The 20597-nt window shown below is 44.8% G+C and overlaps 1 protein-coding gene across 2 annotated transcripts in view; it reads left to right on the top strand.

Annotated features, from left to right (window-relative positions):
* Positions 1-20597, top strand: part of ME1 (malic enzyme 1) — a 110838-nt gene that overhangs the window by 55857 nt on the left and 34384 nt on the right. The window lies entirely within an intron of this gene.

The following is a 20597-nucleotide window of genomic DNA, read 5'->3' on the forward strand; positions in this document are numbered from 1 at the left end:
GTCTGTTCCTTTGGGATATAGTTGCTCTCTTTCTTCTTAAGCCCCAGCATGTCCCACGTGGCTTCTATGTAATAGGATGCTATTATAGGCCTGAGTAGGGGGTCTGAAGGAGATTCAGCAATCAGTGGGGGTTAGAGGAGTGCGTACTGTCTCTTGGAGGAAAAGCCTCTGTCTCCATCAGCAGTAAAGAGAGCAAAGAAGACTGCTTCCGTTAGGTCATAAAATAGTGTTGATTCTGAGGATCCAGGATTTGGGCAGATCAAGCCAGATACCCCTCCCCATGCAGTACGGGTGCACTCACTCTCCTAAGATTTTGGTGTAGCAGATTTTCGCTGCTTGGGAATCTTGAGGTTCTTGTCACCAGGGTCATCTGCTAAGGAACCCTGCAATCCGAAAGTTTCTCTGTATGTATAAAGGGAGGTCTTTGGACCTCGTGTCGATGCTTAATTGCCTTCAAGTCTTGTGTCCTTTTCCTATTATCCTTCTAGTGCAATTTCTCAAAAACTCTGAACAACATTCCAGTTAAAATTCTCTCCTATTGGTACACTGAGCATCAGGAGAGCATTTTAACAGTTGGACTGCCACCTTGTGCCCAGGAGTAATTACTACCAGGGACAGGATCCTTATGGCCAAAGGACCCATTTTATCCCCCGCTTTTCCAGAGCAGACCTGGTACCAGATGTCATGGACTAGATTTCCCGTGAGGCATATTCTGAAATGAGACTAACTAACTTCCTGGCAAGAAAGACACAGGACAAGGCTGTGAGCAGGAGACGTTGGGTGGTTCTGCAGGTCCGGCGGCCTCGACTACAATTGTTGCTCTTTGGGCTGCACTGGCCAATCCTGTATGTTCCTGTATCCATTAGTAATTGGATGTAGGTCATCCTGGGAAGGAGTAGACTTGCTTTGTGGTGCGGTGGGTCTGCCGTGAAGTTTTCTCTGTGGCTAAGGTGATCCCTGGGATAACAGTGGGTCATCTGGGTATCATCTCATGTATCTAGGGCAGTGACTGGATTCAGGAAGTGTTAAGTAGCTTCAGTATGAACTGAAGTAACAGTGTAGCACATATCTACTCCTTGATACTTGCCTGTTCACTGCTGGAGAGATGGCTCAGTGGTTAGGAACACTGGCTGCTCTTCCAGAGGACTTGGATCCACTTCCCAGAACCCACATGGCAGCTGACAACTACCTGCAACTCTAGTTCCAGAGGACGCAGCACCCTCAGATATCCATACATGCGGGTGAAGCACCAGTGCACATAAAGTCAAAATAAATAAATAGTCTAAAAAATACTTGCCTGTTCAACAGTTTTATTTCTTGACTCTATATCTGAGATTGTAAATTAAAAAAGGAACCTACTGAGGGTATAGATGAGGACAACTTTAATCTCCTGGGTATTCACTGGGCAGCTATTAAATTTTATTTTATTTTTTTCATTGTGACAGAAATTTCTTCACTTTCTCCTGTAATCTCATGGCCGTCTTTCTCACTCCTCACCAAGCGTTCTCTTGGACCTGTTGGGACGTTTTCCTTCCTTTCTCCTGAAACCTCTCTATAAACTATCTCTGCTTCTTGACAATCTCATCTAATCATTTTATTTGTCATTCTTACAGTTCTATTTCCGGCTTGGAGATCTTCATTTGACTCCAGAATTGTGTAGCCAACCTCCTTATTGACATCCCTACTTGAATCTGTAGTAGATCAATATGTAGAACCTATATATTAGACCATGTACAATGCTAATTATATTAACATTATTAAAATAATTAACATATATGATATAAATATAATACATAATAAATTAGCTTGTATATCTATAATATAATAGCATAATCGTGGATACCTGCTCTTGTCACCCACCCTAAGCCAGCTCCTGCTGCACCTTTTTTGTCTCAGTACGTGACAACTCATTCTTGCTGCCCCTCTGACTCTCACACTCTTCCCATCCCTTCTTGCGAGTGGTCCCTGAGCCGCCGGGGGCGGGGCTTGATGGAGGCGTCCTGTTTAGAGCTGCGTGTTCCAAGGTCTCTCGTTCTCTCTCACTACCTGCCTGTGGGTCTCTGCATTTGTTCCCATCTCCTGATGGCGGCCGAAAGAGGCACTGATCTATGAGTGAGGCAGAGTGCTGTTAGGAGTCATTTTACTGCTACTTGTTTTGTTTTGTTTTTCAGAACAGTAGTATTTGATTTTCCTTAGGTCCCTGGGCTGTCTGTCTAGTCTCAGGTTCTTGTTAACCAAGCAGTGCCAGGCATGACTTCCATCTCATAAAGTGGGCTTTAAATCCAATCAGGTATCGATTACGTATCCCCCACGAGCTTTGTGCCACCATTGGGCTTGCAGGCAAGGTAACACTTTAGATAGAGAGGTTTGTGGCTGGGTTGGTGATTTCATTTCCCCTTTGGCAGCGTCCAGAGTACCTTCCCACACCAAAGACGCTAGCATGTAGCGGTGAAGGCTCCATGTGGGCACCAGCCCGACTTCTCCATTTTCAGTGGGATGTGCAGGTGTTGACTGCAGCAGTAGTGCCTTGCTGCCTGTCTGTGGAGAGCACCCTTGACTGTATAGTCTTGACAATAACCTGGGATGCTTGGAGGTTCCCGTAGGGCCCCTTTGGCCAACAACTCTATTGGATGTAACCCAGTTACAGTACTGGAAGCTTCATTTGGAGACGAGATGGCCAGGGAGGCCTCTGTCTCCCCCATTATTTGGCAGTTTCATTTAGATCCACCTTCATCTATGTATATAATGTCATGATGCTTGTACTCTATCAGATCTTCATAGTACCCCTCATTTTAGCTCTCTCCCTCATATTACCTCCCTCACCCACTCTTTCCTTATCTCCCCACTTGATCCTCCTATTCCAGCGCCCCCCCCCCATCCACCCATAATTATTCATCCTGTTTCCCTTTCCTAGGGCGATCTGTCTGCTCCACCCCACCCCACAACCCCTTACTCTATACCTAACCTCTGTGGTTCTACAGATTGTAGCCTGGTTATCATAGACTTAGCAGCTAATACCCACGTGCAAGAAAGTATATACCCTATCAGTCTTCCTGGGTCTGTGTCACCTCGCTCAGGATGATGTTTCTTTTCTCCCCGTGAACTTCACGATTTCATTTTTAATGGCTGAATAGTAGTCTGTTGTATAAATGCACCATGTTCGCTTTACCCATTCACCTGTTGAGGGGCATCTAGTTTGCTTCCGGTTTCTGGCTGTTATGAATAGAGCAGCAGTGAACATGGTTGAGCAGGTGTCCTTATAATAGCAGGACAACATCCTTTGGGAATACGCCCAAGAGGGGTAGCTAGATTTTGAGGTAGATCAATTCCCATGACCACAGCCCAACCTGGCTTTTTTTTGTTTTTTTTAATATCTGTCACCACTTCAGCAGCAGTTGTTAGTATCATGGTAATAAATATTTATAAACGTATCATTTTGCTTTTATCAGTTGTGTTTCTATACCCTCTCTGATCTGGCTCAAGAAGCTAACTTTCCTGTCATGTCACCTTTCACCCTTCCATGCAGTCTGTTATGCTGCCTGTAAACAACCTGTTTCCAGTTGCCAAGGGTACAATGGAGACTGTTGGAGGTGAATTTTGATGCTGAGAGAGCGCTTCTGTTCCCTGTGGCTTTACTCAGGGAGAACCAGCAGCTCTTCATAAATTCACAAAAAATATAAAACCTGTTCCTTTTCAGTAACTTTGGGCAGAGATCTATTTCAGGGTAAAATCATTTACTGCGCAGAAAATATCGAAGGTCAAATTTATGTATGTCCTATAATTAGCATACAATTGAATCTGCAAGTATTTTTTTTCTTAGTCACAAGATGAGAGACAATGAATAATACTAACTTAGTTTTTCATTATTAAATTCCAGATGGCTCTAAAGTTGTACTCACTGCCAAGCAGTATCTGTCAGCCATGTGCGTATTAAGTGTGCGCAGTGCACAACTAAGTGAGAGAGAACTAGCATGAGGTTAAGCTCATTTTAGTGATGTGTGTGATGAACACTGATGCCAGGGAATGTGGACTGGAAACATTTTGGTAACAGAAATCGGATAAAAGGAAGAAAGAACTACTTTAAATCGAAGACAAAGTTAGTAATAGAGCCCCAGAAGTGGCCTTCTTCCTCCTGGCCTGTCGTACCTGCTCCTTCTCCTCATGCGTGTGCCCCAGGCAGAAATTTTTACTTGTTCAGCTTATTTTAAAAAATTAATTTTTGTTCACATTAAGGTTCCCTATCTCTGCCAGATCAACTACTTTGAGTAGAACACGATACACAAAATTCTTCCCATAAGAAGGTGTTTGTGTGTGTGATTCCACTTTTGAGTTACCTGCCAGAGTCAAAGCCGCAGGGACACTGGGCACAGAAAGAAAGGTGGCAGCCAGAGGCCGGGGAGAGAAGAGAGGACCCGTGGTCAGTGGGTGTAAGGCTCCAGTTTGGCGAGATCAAAGCTATTGGACCTGCTAAGAGAGCACTATATGTGTAGTCAACACAGTTGAGGATGGCTTGATGATTACTTTACTACTATGTACTTTTTACCACAGTAAGACATCGTTAGTCCCTCCCTAGAGCCCGCGTTTCCCGTCCTGTTGAACATAGCTCTGTAGACATCGGCACACTTTTCGTCCTCCCGTCCTCCCCTCTTGGATCCACACTCACATCTTACTTCCTAGTTGCGCCTTCCTTACAACCCCTTTAAAATTGTGCACCTCAGACTCTTCCCTTTGTATGCTTTATTCGTCTGCACATCATAGACGAATCATCTTGCCTGTTTTATCACCATTGTATCCCCCGGGCTTGGGTCCTGGTAAACATTTATAAGTTTTTGTTGAGTGTTTTTGGATTTATCTGTGCTTGTATAGTCAACTGTGGTTAAAGCTTTGGTAACCCCCCCCCCCCGAACAAATGTAGGTAAACTGTGGAGAAGGAAGGGCTAGAAAGTTAATTGGGGTAAGGAGAAGTAAATACCGTAAATTCATTTTCTCTCATGTCTTAGCCTACCAGTTATAACCTTCATTAAGAAAATGTCCAGCGGTTGCCGCAGGAGTTGGCAATAAATAGCAGGTTTACAACATGGCTAATTTACGTCCACTTCCTCATAACCCGGTATGGCTCCGTAGGCAGTCCAGGTGGTGTTAGCAGACGTCCCTAGATCCTCGCAGCTGGTCCTTACCCGATAGTTCACTTATCCATAGCATGCATTGTTATTATTATTTTGAACAAACTTAACTATTAGGCCAGCTGAGGAAACGAAAAAGATTTTATTTCACCTGTGTTATTCCCTTTCCAATTCTCGCCCTTTTTTAAAAGGTTTTTTTTTTTTTTTTTTGGATTGGTGTCGTTCGTTTCCTAAGATTCTCAGCCACTATTGCTTCCAATACTCTGTTCCTTTTTGTCTTTCTTGACTCCCCATGTGCAGATGCCACACCTTTTGAAATTGTCCACACAGTTCTTGATTATTCTTTTTATTGCTTGCCTTTCCTCATTGTGTGCCAATTTTGGAAGCTTCTACTGGCAATTCTTCAGGCTTACTTACTCTTTCCTCTGTGTCCGGTCTGCTGACGAGCCCATCAAAGGCTGTTTTCAGCACTCTGACTTGTGATTTCCAGAATATCCTTTTGAATCTTAGAGTTGCATTGTCTGCTGATGTTACCCATATGTTCCTCCTTGGTGTCTATTTTTTTTTTTCAAATTAAGCTCTCTGTAACTGAGTCATAGTCATTTTAAGTTCACGGTCTAATTGTTGTAAAATTGCTGACCATCTAGATGTAGTTGTGCTGTTTTGCACAACTTGTCTCGTGTGACCGTGCGCCTTCTATCGTGGTTTTTTTTTGTTTTTTTTTTTTTTTTTTTTTTTGTGCTTTTGGGGAAGGCTGCTCTTTGCAGTGATGGGAGCTGAGGGGCTTCTGAGCTGACAGCTGTGTTGATCTGGCCTGATTAGCTTGCTTACTGTTCCTCAGTGCCTCTCTCTCGTCTCACTCACTGTCCGCCTTGGGGTTTCCTTGAGGTTTCTCGTTTAATAGGTCATTGAGCTGTCATCTCCTGTCATCCTGGGACCCTGCTGAGGTCAGGGCAGCGCCCATGGAGTCTAGCCGCGTGATTAGGTCTTAGTCTTTTAGTGGACTTGATCTGGGTATTTTCTTGCCCATGTTATGAGTTAGAGGAGGCTAGTGTTACTGTTAGTCTAGAAGTATGACCTAATAAGTGTTTATTGGGCTTATAATTATTATTGTGGTATTATTTACCTGCTTACATAATCAAATAAAGACATAGACACCTGTTGTATTTTGTAATAGCCCTAATCCACCTTGGGCAAGGCAGGTATTACCTCCTCAGCTACCCTCCGTTATCTCCCAGTCTCCATACCATTCCATCTGCTTCCAATAATTTCTGTTTGGTCTATCTCCCATCTATAATCCCAAACTCCTTGCTAAGGTTGTTCATTTTGGGTATCTCTCTCCGTGTGGAACTTCAGAGTTCCTCCTCTGGGCCCACACAGCTATCTCCTATCCCACGGCGATTCTTCTCCTCCTCCTCTCTCCTGTCTGCTTCTCTCCCAAGATCCTCTCTGCTCAAACCTTCGCTTCCTTCCTTCCTTCTGCCTTGCCTAGGTATAGGTCTTTTATTCAGCCAGTCAGGGAGGCAAGGTTAAGGGCAGCAACTAGATCTTGTGAGCCAGTAATTAGCATCAACATATATGGCATTAGCCCAACCTCCCTCACCCGAGGTTGCTTGGGTTTTGCTAACGCCTCAGTGAATAGTCGCAGACGACTAGAATTCTCTTGAGGGAAGTCTTATGAAAACAGCGCTCTAGCATTTTTCAGCATGGTTACTTTCCACTTCTTCTGCTGGAGGTACCAGGGGACTTTTCCCTCAGATCTTCACAGTAAACACCTAATTGATGAAAGTGAGGCTGAAGGCGAGGCCCCTGGGCTTTCTCCTGTGGCTCAGTAAGAGTTGGAAGTGCTCCCAACTTTCGCCCTAACAGCCTAGCCTTGCTCCTGGCTTTCCTCTGTGCTGACCTTTCCTTCTGGTGTAGACAGCCCGATGGGCCATGATGAGCTTAGTGGGAGTTGTTAATCCTGAGTGCTTGGGGTTTTCTTATGAAGATGGGGAGCGATGACACTCAGGGCTTTTGCCTGTCAGAACTGGCAGCCCTGGCCCTAGATTCAAGAGCCTGGAATTCATGAAGATTCAGAAGGCTGCTGGTGTCCTGAGTTGAATTCTAAATTCTTACTTTTGCTCCAAGCTTTAGTTTTATCATCCAAACTCTGCCCTTGTCTTGCTGTGTGAGTCGCTCCCATTTTGCCTTGTATTGGAACAGCACGTGATGCCCTGACTTTTCTGTTGTAGACCCAATTGAGCCTCTGGTCTTCACTGGCTGGCCTTTGGCTGCCCGTGTACCTGCTCCGTGAGCTGAGGCTGTAGAGTGGACATGTAGGTACTGTTTTTCAGGAGTGGCTTGTGTAATCATGGATTGCTAATTAGTTCAGATTAAACAGGAGGCTGAAGCCAGGGCAACTAGGGAACTGATGTTCAGGTTCAAGGGGTAGAGATTCTGTATAGTGTACAAAACACTTACAGTTCAGGGTCAGTATTAGATGCTGTACTGTACTGTTCTGTAGCCAAATACAAACATAAAAGCATAAATAGTGTTACAAAAAAGCTATTATATATCTAGGTGGCTGGGCTTATTTTAACTATTTTGTTTACAAGGTATTTTTAAAATTATATCTTAAATGATGAGTGTGGTATGTTTTCTTGTGAGTGAGTGTTGTCTTACACAGCATCTCATTGGATATCTGAGCTTTAGCCACACAGAGGAAGAAGCTGGTCTCTGGAAAGGTGGAAGTGGTTAATTTACTTTATAGAGTATTTAATCTCTTCCCCCAGCCCACCACCACTGTGCACAGCAGTGAGTCAAGCAAGGTAGGGATTTAACCATTTCCCTAGGCCTAGGAGATGGCTCATTTGGTGGTGGACTTGCCACCAAACCTGATGGCCTGAGTTTGATTCCCAGAATCCACACAGTGAAAGGAGAAAACCAACTCCTGTAAGTCATCTGCCCTCTGCCCTCTACATGGGTGTCATGCCATGTTCTCCCTCCCTTAAATAAATGAACGTAAAAAGTATAAAATAGATTTCCACTGGCACTCAGTGTTTCATTAAAAAAAAATACTTGATTCCAAGAAGTTACAGACATTTACCAAATAACAGGAATGGTCCTGGGCACACGTTAGGACTGTCGGAAAGGTGTAGCAGAGTTAGGACCTACAAGGAACAGCACAGATGATACCATCTACCTTTTAAATATCAACACATGACCTGAAATAGGTTCATGTCATATAATTTGAAGGATACTTTTCAAGGCAATAGTGACTTTATGTCTGTGGCACCATAAAAATCACTAATCTAAATGTATTGGCATAAATTTTATCTCAAGAGTCCAAGGGAAAAACCAGTTCTATCGTCTTTAGAAATATGCTCTATAATAGAAGACAGAGCTCAGCCATGGGATGTTTTTGCTCACGGACAGAGGCTTGGCATGTTTCCTCACTCTGTCTTAACACTTCACAGAGTCCCTGACCTTATTTTGTGCCTCCTTAAAAGGAATGCTCTGAGGCTGTCATTGTTAGAGGCTAACATTGTTGCTGCTTCAGACTTGATTTTCAGCCTTTATTCTGAGGATCTACTAGTTGCTTTTACAGAGTTGATTTGTGTATAAGCATCTGTATCCAAAGGCAACGTGAATTCATTCTGTAAGTAAATAAAAATATGCATATATGCCCAAGATGCCATGTTCTATGGACGCAGTTGCAGAGGAAAGCTTTATCTTGCTCTTGTTGTTTGAATCGCCACACTAGTCATCCCTGACAGGAGCCAGCACAGCTCTCACCCTAAGCAGAACCGGAGGCCATTTGAAAGCATACAGCACTCCTCCCAGCGTCGATGGTAATAGCCTTGTTTCATTTCCTATTTTAGATGGTTTCTTAAAAGTCTGCCACATGTAAAGCTAAGGCCCAATGGATTGTATTTACATCTGATTAAATGTGCTATATAAAAATTATTTTCCAAACACTTGAAACTGGTGCCATTGAAAAGTTTATAACAGTAAAATCAAAGTTAAAAATAGCATATTATATTTCAGAAAAAATAACCGCTTTTGTCCATTAGGATCTCATGGCAAGGCAAATCCTGCTCTCTGTCTATTATTTAGAAGAAACTTATATGGCTTTTCTTCTTATTCATTCATTCACTTGGTGGCTCCTTGAAGGTGTGTCACATGTTTAGGACCATTTAGTATGTCTAGCAAGTTGATTGAATGCTGTCCCTGTTTTTAAGTTTAACTTTCTCCCCTCTCGGATTATCTTTGCATTGCATAATACATAGAGTATGGAATGTTTTGTGTCTGGTATTTTGACATGTGACCTCGATCATTTTGAATGTTCTTCCATTGCCAAGTTTCTTGTAACCTGGGGCTTGAAAGTATAAATCCTATCCTGGACCACAGACCTCACAAAATGTTACTGTTAGTAGCCCCTGGGAAGATCAAGTGAAGAACACAGTTTCTGTGAGAGAAGAGCGGGGAGCCCCCTCTCCACACACACACATGCTGGTCACTGAAGAGCTGCAGATGTGCAGGCATCTCTGCACCCACCATGCATGAAGAGCTGCAGATGTGCAGGCATCTCTGTGCACCCACCATGCATGAAGAGCTGCAGATGTGCAGGCATCTCTATACACCCACCATGCATGAAGAGCTGCAGATGTGCAGGCATCTCTATGCACCCACCATGCATGAAGAGCTGCAGATGTGCAGGCATCTCTATACACCCACCATGCATGAAGAGCTGCAGATGTGCAGGCATCTCTATGCACCCACCATGCATGAAGAGCTGCAGATGTGCAGGCATCTCTGTGCACCCACCATGCATGAAGAGCTGCAGATGTGCAGGCATCTCTGTGCACCCACCATGCATGAAGAGCTGCAGATGTGCAGGCATCTCTGTGCACCCACCATGCATGAAGAGCTGCAGATGTGCAGGCATCTCTATGTACCCACCATGCATGAAGAGCTGCAGATGTGCAGGCATCTCTGTGCACCCACCATGCATGAAGAGCTGCAGATGTGCAGGCATCTCCGTGCACCCACCATGCATGAAGAGCTGCAGATGTGCAGGCATCTCCGTGCACCCACCATGCATGAAGAGCTGCAGATGTGCAGGCATCTCCGTGCACCCACCATGCATGAAGAGCTGCAGATGTGCAGGCATCTCTATGCACCCACCATGCATGAAGAGCTGCAGATGTGCAGGCATCTCTATGCACCCACCATGCATGAAGAGCTGCAGATGTGCAGGCATCTCTGTGCACCCACCATGCATGAAGAGCTGCAGATGTGCAGGCATCTCTGTGCACCCACCATGCATGAAGAGCTGCAGATGTGCAGGCATCTCTGTGCACCCACCATGCATGAAGAGCTGCAGATGTGCAGGCATCTCTGTGCACCCACCATGCATGAAGAGCTGCAGATGTGCAGGCATCTCTGTGCACCCACCATGCATGAAGAGCTGCAGATGTGCAGGCATCTCTGTGCACCCACCATGCATGAAGAGCTGCAGATGTGCAGGCATCTCCGTGCACCCACCATGCATGAAGAGCTGCAGATGTGCAGGCATCTCCGTGCACCCACCATGCATGAAGAGCTGCAGATGTGCAGGCATCTCCGTGCACCCACCATGCATGAAGAGCTGCAGATGTGCAGGCATCTCTATACACCCACCATGCAGCCAGGCGCTTCAACATTTCCTTCTCTTTCTAGTGAGCCTCAAGGGGGGAGGGGGCATCTCTAGGACAAGAGAGCCTTCATGGGTCACCATGAAGCTGTCATTGTTATCTGACTTCATTAAAAAAAAACCCACCCAATAACTGTCCATTTCTGAACTTTGTGGAGCCCCTGTGGCATTACAGTGTAATAATTCTGGTGTTGAAAACAGGAGCTGTAGCTACAGAGAGCTCTGATGGGACACTGTCTCTAAGTCAGGGCCCATTTCTTCTCTAGATCTTATTTTGCATTAAGATTAAAAAGTCCTTTGCTGGGTTTTTGTGTGGGGTCTCCGGTTACAAATCTTTGGTTTTACTCTTTCCCCCTTAGTCTAACCACAGCATATATTCTTTTGAAATTAAAACTTGCCGTTCGTGGTACTCAAAGGCTGTTTGGTGACATCCTTGTTTTATCTAGTAGCAGGCAGTTGTAACTGACGCTTCAGGTTTGTTACCTTTATTATGAACTCCTGAGCATTTTCGAGCTCCGGATCTAACATGGGAGTTACATGGCTGGGGTCTTCTCAGCTCTTCTGGGCCTTGTGAGGTACTTCTAAGTAAGCACGAGACATTGAACACGTGATTTCCTCCCTGCTCGAGACTCCTTCTTCAGATTAGCACGTTGAGGGTCCCGGGGACTCAAATGCTGAGTGGAGAGTTGTATTTCGTTTTGCTTATAGCTTCAAATAACCATTTAGACAGTATTGCTTGGTTTTCGTTTTGTTTTGCTTCATAATCCTACTTAATGTACTGTAGCATACAGTTCTGGGGACCCACTCCCTCGGGCATTTCTGATCCTTGAAGGATAGAGCAATCCCTTTGACCAGGGGACAGAAATAGAACAGAATTTGCCTTTCATAACCATCAAGCCTTTGCTTACTTCAAATAGATCTTCAGAAAAAAAAGGGATCTTGAACTATAGTAGATCATTTATTTAATCAGAAAGACGGGGGGTGGGGGGGCTGCCGTGTTCCGGAGTACTAGCTAGCTGGCAACTATGAGAAGGAATGAAGGGTTCTCATCAGGATGTAAGTAAAAGCAGATGATCGCAGATGAGGAAATGTGTTCTAAAACAGGCGATTTCCGTGCTTCTGAGTTGACGTGTGGTGGCAGCTCATTTTCGACTTGGAAGACAGGATGGGGTTTGGGTTTTCTCACTTCCCACCACTTGTTGCAGACTCTGAAATCTTCAATGTGTGCCGAGCGACATGAGGCATTTCCCTGAAGCCTACAGAGGCTGTTTCTCAGGTGGCTCAGTTAAGATTCTTTAACGTGTGTATAGACGCTCATACATAGACTATTGCAAACAGAAACCCAGGAAAACACAAATTACAGAGACACAAGATTTTAGAATTGAGCTGATTAGCAACTGAAAAGTAACCACACTGGAGCAGCTTACTACCACCAAGTGTTTTGTTTAGAACCATACCGTCACTTCCCGTGTTCTGGGATAGCAACGTATTGGAAGGTAGTATGACAGGTCACTCTATCATGATTTCATACATTGCCATGTGGAGTCACAAGCCTAGGATAAATAACAAGATCACACCACTCAAACAATAACTAGTATGTATGTGTCAGAGGTGTTCAGAACTCTGAAACCTGTGTTGCAGAACTAATAATAATAGTTTCACTTTTGAGATGGAACTGAGTAACCCTCCCAGTGTTGTAAAGCACTGAGCAGTAGAGCTGCAATACCAAGCAGTTCACAGAGAGGTTGAAACTGTAACATCAAACCTGCTGAGAGTTGTCCCTTAAGATATGCATTGGTAGAGGCGAGGGGTGGGGGGCAACTACGAGAGAGAAAATATGACAGAATATGAGAAATACATTGGCAGTTGCTGTGAAGCCAGCGTGGGTTGACTGGGGAAGGCTTTCAGCAGTGTTGAACATTTGGAGGAGAGAACAGGGCAGGCAGGGCCTCAGACTGGGATATTTATGTGCAGAGATTTCAGACGGCGCAGTAGGGATTTCTTGAGCAAAAATGATGCTCCTTAGATGAGTCCCATGCTGGGTAGGGATCACTGGCTCCGTGCCCACTGCTGGACTTAGCAGCTGCCCAAAGGCTCCTCAGGAAGACTGGGCTGGAATGCTGCCACATAGCTCACATGCATCGTGACATGAGAAATGGAGGCAAGAGGATCAGCTCAAGGTCATTGGAGCTATGTGATGAGTTTAAGATTAGCCTGCCTCAAAACAAACCAAACACAAGAAGATGCCTCCTAGCTAGAGACGAGGTCTGACACACTCCGCAGTAAGTCCTTTGATGAAGGGCATTCTAGCCGGTCCCTTGGCAGGGCCGTCCAGCATCTTATGCCACTTCCCAGATACCAGGTGCCGATTTACATCCACCAGGTTTCCAGGAAGTCGGTGAAGGCAGACAACACAGACGCTGAGGACGCCAAAGCCAGTGGTGCACAGTGCTTTTAGGAGGCTACGTCCGTGAGTCACTGTAGGAATATAGTGAAGTTAACCAGCACAGCACTTTGTAGCCAGGGGGCCTCCTCCATAAGAAGGCATGAGCAGACATTTCACAGCAGCATTGTTTATAGAATGAAAAGTTGGATATGAACAGGCAACTGGATTGAATAAGCTGTCCCACATTGGCAGCATGTAATGTTATAGCACAAAGCTAGTGCTTCGTGTATTCCCTTGGGTACATCCGAGACTCAGGATTAAGGAAAATGCTGCAAAAAGGCATGCATCTCAACTGCTCATCCTAAACTCTTTTTAAAAAAGATTTATTATTTAGACAGCATTTTGCCTGCATGTGTGCCTGCACTCTAGAAGAGGGCACCAGATCTCGTTATAGATGGTTGTCAGCCACCATGTGGTTGCTGGGAATTGAACTCAGGACCTTTGGGAGAACTGACAGTGCTCTGAACCTCTGAGCCATCTCTCCAGCCCTCATCCTAAACTCTTAATAATAGCACCATAAGAATTAGAGGTCAGCCCAGTGGTGGTGGCGCATATTGTTAATCCCAGCACTTAGGAGGCAGAGGCAATCATATCTCTGAGTTCGAGGCTAGCCTTATCTACAGGGTTAAGTTCCAGGACAGCCAATGCTACACAGAGAAAGGTTGTGTCAAAAAACAAACAAAAAGGATGAGATGTCATTCAACATCTGTCCTTTCTGTGTAAGTTACCCACATATAGAGAGCTTAAAAGCAATGCTACACCGTTTGGGGATATAGCATGGCCTTTCTAAAGAGTGTATGTTTGGGGGGTATCCTATTCTTTTAAAAATGTAGGTTTTTAAAATTATGTTGTGTATTGGTGTTTTTAGTGCATATATATACTGCATGTATGCCTGGTACCTTTAAACGCCAGGAGAAAGCATCAGGTCCTCTGGGACTGGAGTTACAGATGGCTGTGAGTCACTATGTGGGCTCAGAGAATTAAACCCAGGTCCTCTGCTAGAGCAATGCATGCTCTTAGCTACAAAGCAACCTCTTTAGCTTTCCCAGTACTTTTTATTCACTTAGAATTAAAAAAAAAAAAGAAAGAATGCTCTAAAGAGGAGCAAAAGGATGGATTTTGACCCAAAAGACTTTCTGTAAGTGACAGGCAGAGCTTGAATCTGAGTAAAGCTTGACTATCCCCAGTTTTTTTTTTAAAAAAAATCTGGATCTGAGACATTATAAACATGAAATTTGTCAACATGTCACCACTAGTAGAAAATTTGATGGGTCACATTTAAAACCTAACAATATTATATGAAAGGTTGCTTTAAAACAGCATATTCAAAGCTGAGCTCATGAACTTTCCTACCATTCCTGCTTTTCTGCCTGAGGCTTTGCTCTCTCTCTCTCTCTCTCTCTCTCTCTCTCTCTCTCTCTCTCTCTCTCTGTGTGTGTGTGTGTGTGTGTGTGTGTGTGTGTGTGTGTGTGTAGAAACCTGAGGCTTATCTTTACCTAAAACTTGCTCTATATCAGGCTGGCCTTGAACTCAGAAATCTGTGATCTCTTGCCAGAGTAGCCATGTTCTGAATTAAAATTCCTCTACCTCGAACATGTTTCCTCTGTCTCCAGAATCCTTCTCCTTCCTCTTACCAAAACCCTCCTCCTCTCCCAGGCTTCAGCAGCTTTTTGAGGACCATCCCAGTGCACCTGCCCTGCCCTGTGCCTCGGTGCTCTGCCTTCCCCAGTGCACCTGTCCTGCCCTGTGCCTCGGTGCTCTGCCTTCCCCAGTGCACCTGTCCTGCCCTGGCCTCGGTGCTCTGCCTTCCCCAGTGCACCTGCCCTGCCCTGTGCCTCGGTGCTCTGCCTTTCCCCAGTGCACCTGCCCTGCCCTGTGCCTCGGTGCTCTGCCTTTCCCCAGTGCACCTGTCCTGCCCTGTGCCTCGGTGCTCTGCCTTTCCCCAGTGAACCTGTCCTGCCCTGTGCCTCGGTGCTCTGCCTTCCCCAGTGCACCTGTCCTGCCCTGTGCCTCGGTGCTCTGCCTTTCCCCAGTGCACCTGCCCTGCCCTGTGCCTCAGTGCTCTGCCTTCCCCAGTGCACCTGTCCTGCCCTGTGCCTCGGTGCTCTGCCTTTCCCCAGTGCACCTGCCCTGCCCTGTGCCTCGGTGCTCTGCCTTTCCCCAGTGCACCTGTCCTGCCCTGTGCCTCGGTGCTCTGCCTTTCCCCAGTGCACCTGCCCTGCCCTGTGCCTCAGTGCTCTGCCTTCCCCAGTGCACCTGTCCTGCCCTGTGCCTCGGTGCTCTGCCTTTCCCCAGTGCACCTGCCCTGCCCTGTGCCTCGGTGCTCTGCCTTTCCCCAGTGCACCTGTCCTGCCCTGTGCCTCGGTGCTCTGCCTTTCCCCAGTGCACCTGTCCTGCCCTGTGCCTCGGTGCTCTGCCTTCCCCAGTGCACCTGCCCTGCCCTGTGCCTCGGTGCTCTGCCTTCCCCAAAGGCAGTACTCATCACACGTCACATTGACATTTTCTATCTGTGTGCTCCAGGAGGAAAAAATGAGCATGTAACGGTTGTTTAGAGGACACTTGATAAGTAAAGAAGGAAAGAAACAAAGAAAGAAACAAAGAAGCAAAGAAAGAGGCAAGGTTTCTTTTGAGGAATAACAGGAAATAGTCAGATAAGGTCTTGCGCTAAAAAGAGCCTACTTTTAAGTAGCATGCTTAAGAGTTAATGTAACATCCCATTGCACTGCACTACTGAATCCTTAAAAGGAGACACATTAGATGAGTCCAAAGTGGGTGCATGAAGGACAGAATGGATAATTACAATGTGATCTTCATAATGTCTATGATCACACAGAAAATTCAAGAAATAACAGTAAAATATAGTTGAAAAATGGTAAGAAAGTGGCAGGAACGTCTACTTGTCAAACAGTACAGATAGCTGGAACTAGAGCCATTTCATAGCGAATTTGCTAAGTGAACAGTGCTCTGTTCTTGTAAACTAGAGTGCATTGGGTGTGAGGGGTGCATGGCCAGAGAGAACTTGAGTCAGTTTAAGATCTCCTTGCTAGGGCTGGAGAGATGGCTCAGAGGTTAACAGCACTGTCTGCTCTTCCAAAGGTCCTGGGTTCAATTCCCAGCAACCACGTTGTGGCTCACAACCATCTGTAATGAAATCTGGTATCCTCTTCTGGTCTGCAGGCACACATGCAGGCAGAACACTGCAAACATAAAAAAAGATCTCCTTGCTAGCAGTCAAGACTACTCATAATCTGAAACTTAACTTCATTACATTTTAATTATTTATTTTGTGGGGGGGAGGGGTGCACACACGGCACCTTGTATGTGTGGACATCAGAGGACAAGCTTCCAGTTTTGGTCCTTTTCCTTGCCAGGTGCCGGGGATTGAACTGAGGTTTTCAGGCTTGGCCGCAAGCGCATGTATCTGCTGAGCCATGCCTCTGGACTGTTACAATTTGCAGTCCAACAAGCACGGTTCAGTTTATCTTCTGAACTTCTTCAAAGCGATGCTGTCCGCACCTCCCAGTACAGACTCTGGGACCTTCCCTGCCCCCAGTTTATTCCACCTTCACTTCTTACTTGAGTTCGCCCCAGGACCAGACTTGAATGTCCATTACTCAGGCATCTTCCTTAAAGCCTTTACTGGGCTCTCTGTGTGCTACTGACTTTGATTTGATTTGGATTTTTATGGTGCGGTGGATTAACAGGGCCCTGTGTGTGCTAATGAAGGAAGCTGTTTACACTGCGCTATTTCTCAGCCCCAATGGTTGCTTTTAATCTAAACCTCTCAAGATTTTTTTTTCACTCATATATTTTGTCTTCGTAATAAGTCTGTTTCCCAGTCATCATTTTAAGGACAAAATTCACGTTTCTGTTTGCTGCTATATTTATTAAGTATCTTTATTCCTCAATATGCTATCAAAATGAATCATTTGGAATAAATCCCCCCTGATGAATTAATTGCATATGGAGTACTATAAGCCTTGGACACCATGTGGTGCTGTGCACATAACACATCCTAAAATAGGATGTTACCCTATCTCTCAGGAAAAGCATGCATGATCAAATTACATGAACCCTCAGTGTTTTAAGATCAAAGAAACACTACTGTTTCCACCATTATTCATCCATGTACACCTAGTCATGAGGTGCTTGGAGTGTTGAGCACATACAAGTGGCATCTTGCTGGTTTAATGATAAAGTTTTGCATGTAACTCAGTGTCCGAGTGCTGGCCTAGTGCATGGGTTTCCCTGGCTGTGGTCAGCCTGTGCCTTCCCACCCTGAGCAATATGAGCTTACTAAATGCTCGACCCTTAGTCATGAGAAACTCCAATTCCTTCATCTATAAAATGCCTTCCTTGCTGACTTGCTGAGAGAATTAAATTAGATAATCTGTCTGAGATGTGGACCATACTGTCTGGTGCTTTAGTCAGTGCTGGCCACAGGGATTAGTCACTGAGGTAAGGCGGTTCCCAGACTTAACAACCACAGAAAACACAGCTCCAGGATTTTTACATGCCAATTTTAGGGTATTCATGTTAGCTTTAAAAGCAATTTAAACTTGCTATTTTATGCCAAATTGTTATATAAAATCATAGGTTCCTTTCATAGCTCTATAGAGGTAAACAGGCTAACCCTTGAAAGCTCCATTACTTGTGATTTCATAGAAATCTAGCTGCTTCAAGCTAGAACAAAGCATCCCTTCCATGGCTTTCTCTCTATTACATGGTATAAGATGCACCCATTACAAGATGAATTCAGAAAGCCTCTTTCTAAATCTCTAGGAGTGATCAAAGCTAACTACCAGGTAGGAAAAAGCACAAAATTAAGGTGGGTGTGTGCTATCTCCCAGGAGATGATTCTAGAACAGGCATATGAAAATGATAAGGTGCCCTGTGTACAGATTTACTACCTAGGGCTCTTCCCAGATGGCACTGCAGAAACATTGTAGATTTATAGCTTCACTACTCTGTCCTGAACACCGAAGGCAAACCACACTGAACCGACTCCATTTCACCCACAGAGAAAATGTCCTGAGCCCCAAACCACCAGACCAAGTAAATAGTAGATCCGGGAATAGACTTGAGAAGGCCCTGATGCCTCCTCACAGACCACAAGCTGCTGCTTCTGACATAATGACAGAGCATCTGCGGCTGTTAGTGCCCTAGAATATGATCCACCAGGAGCAAGCCATACGAGGGCATTGTCCCACGACACGCAGTTTTGGGTTTCTGAAAGTTCCTTAGAAACCAGAGAGTTGGAAAGTGGCCATCACAGACATCGGATGGTTGGTGACTGATATTTGTGTTTGAGGTACTTAGTTGCTACCACAAAATTTGCTTCTCTGCTGACATTTTCAAAAGTGGCAATTTATATAACTATGGAAATGCTTCTTTTCAGTTCTTTAGTAATTTTATGGAGAACTTCCTTGGAATACGAAAAAGTAGCACCATTTTGTTTTGAACATGACTCATCTCCACTCTCCCAACTTCCTCTCAGACCTTTCCTTCTTTCTACCCTCAGGAGATCCCACAGCACCAAACAGTTGCTCTAAAAGTCTAAATCTTAAGAGATTTGACTGGTTGGCTTCACTCTGTCAGGCTGGAAGTATTTCTGTCATTACTCTGTCATCTGACAAACATTTGCTTGTACTTAAATGTATTTCACCATTTTATTAAGTGGTAAAAGAGCTTTTAATGCTTGGGTTATTGTCTTTGTGAAGAATACCCTTTGAAGTCCCTCCAGTAGCCTTATCTAAGCTGTCTTCTTTTAGCCTGATTCCTGAAGAATAGTTTTCGATCTGTACGGTGCTGGGTGTCAGCGATTTTCTTAGTCTTTGAGGACATTAGCTCACATGCGACAGTTTCTTTTGTTACCATTAAACATTTTTGAAACTCTTGAATATGGAGTATGTCTTGTTAGCCATTGCACTGAACAAACCTATGACAGATGTGGACAGTGATCACAGCTCTTTGATAGGAAAACATAGGCACAGAAAAGTTGAAGATACATAGTATTTGAAGATGCCAAGATTTCAATGTGGGAGCTCTGACTCCATCACCTGTGGCCCAGAACCACCGTAGCAGCCAAATCCAGAAAAGAACCAGCCATAGTCAATATTAAGGTTATTTGAGGACAATATTGGTGAGAGCAAGTAGGTTTTTTTTTTTTTAATGGACACACACATTAGCAGCCTAGTCCTTACTTTCCATTGTTAGGCCTTGTCGTCATGTGTACCTGTGTCCGTATCTGTAAGGCGAGAACAATGAAGGCAACCCATGGTGTAGCTGGGAAAAGTAACTGTGTGCTGTAGACCTTACAGCGTGACAGCAAGGCACATTTGCTGTCATTAGCGTTAGTATGGTGAAACAGAAACCAGCTGCCCTCTGAATCCCATGGTGTGTGAGGTGAAGGGAGAGAATGGAGTATTAAATAAATGGCACTAGTGTAGCTGGGCAAGTAGTGTAGACAGTGTAGACAACAGAACATTTCATCATTAAAAATGTATGGCCTAATAGTAAACATTTCCTAAGTCCATGATGCTATTAGAAGAAACTCTGGATTATAAATTAGTGCACATACAAGGGCTGTCATAGGCATATACTATCCAAAGGTGAGCCTATATGGAAAAAGGTCAAATAATCTTATGCCATAAAAGCCTGAATTTTCTGTAGTAAAATCAGCAGAAACACTATTCTGGTTTCGTTTCTACTGCTGTGATTAAAAGCAAAACAAAATTAAACAAACAAACTCTTCACACCAAAGTCACCTTGGGAAAAAGAGGAAAGGGCTTCTTAGGCCCACGTTTCCAGGTCACGCTCCATTACTGAAAGGAGTCAAGGCAGGAATTCAGTGTGGTCCTACTTGCTATTCCACATAGCGTTGTCTATGGCCCAGGAAACTCATTTCCCAGCCAAAGAAGTACAAAGGGAAGCATTGAGGATGCTGGCTGGTTGCTAGCCTGCAGAGCAGCTGATGCTGAGCTAGCTTTCGTATATACATTTCTTACCAGGCGCATAGAGCTGCTGCTGCCCACGGTGAGCTGGGCTGTTCTACACCACTTGACAGGCAGGACAGTCCCCCACAGACATGCTCACGGGCCCCCAATTCAGGCAGTTCCTCAGTTGAGACTCTTCTTTCAGATGGTCTTAGAATATATCCAGATGATAATTAAACCTGTATCAAGTCTCTTCTTGGTAGCCTGCTATCCTTCCTCTGAGTGCCACCAGGCCTCCCCATCCAGGGGACGTGGAATAAATAAAACAGTTCAAGATTTGAAGACGAAAATGGATTCAATGATAGATTTTTTTTTTTAAATATGTGACCCAGGGCAAGCCATCCTTTAACAGCACA

This window comes from Acomys minous, assembly GCF_964271855.1.
Source record: "Acomys minous genome assembly, chromosome: 13".
NCBI lineage: Eukaryota > Metazoa > Chordata > Mammalia > Rodentia > Muridae > Acomys > Acomys minous.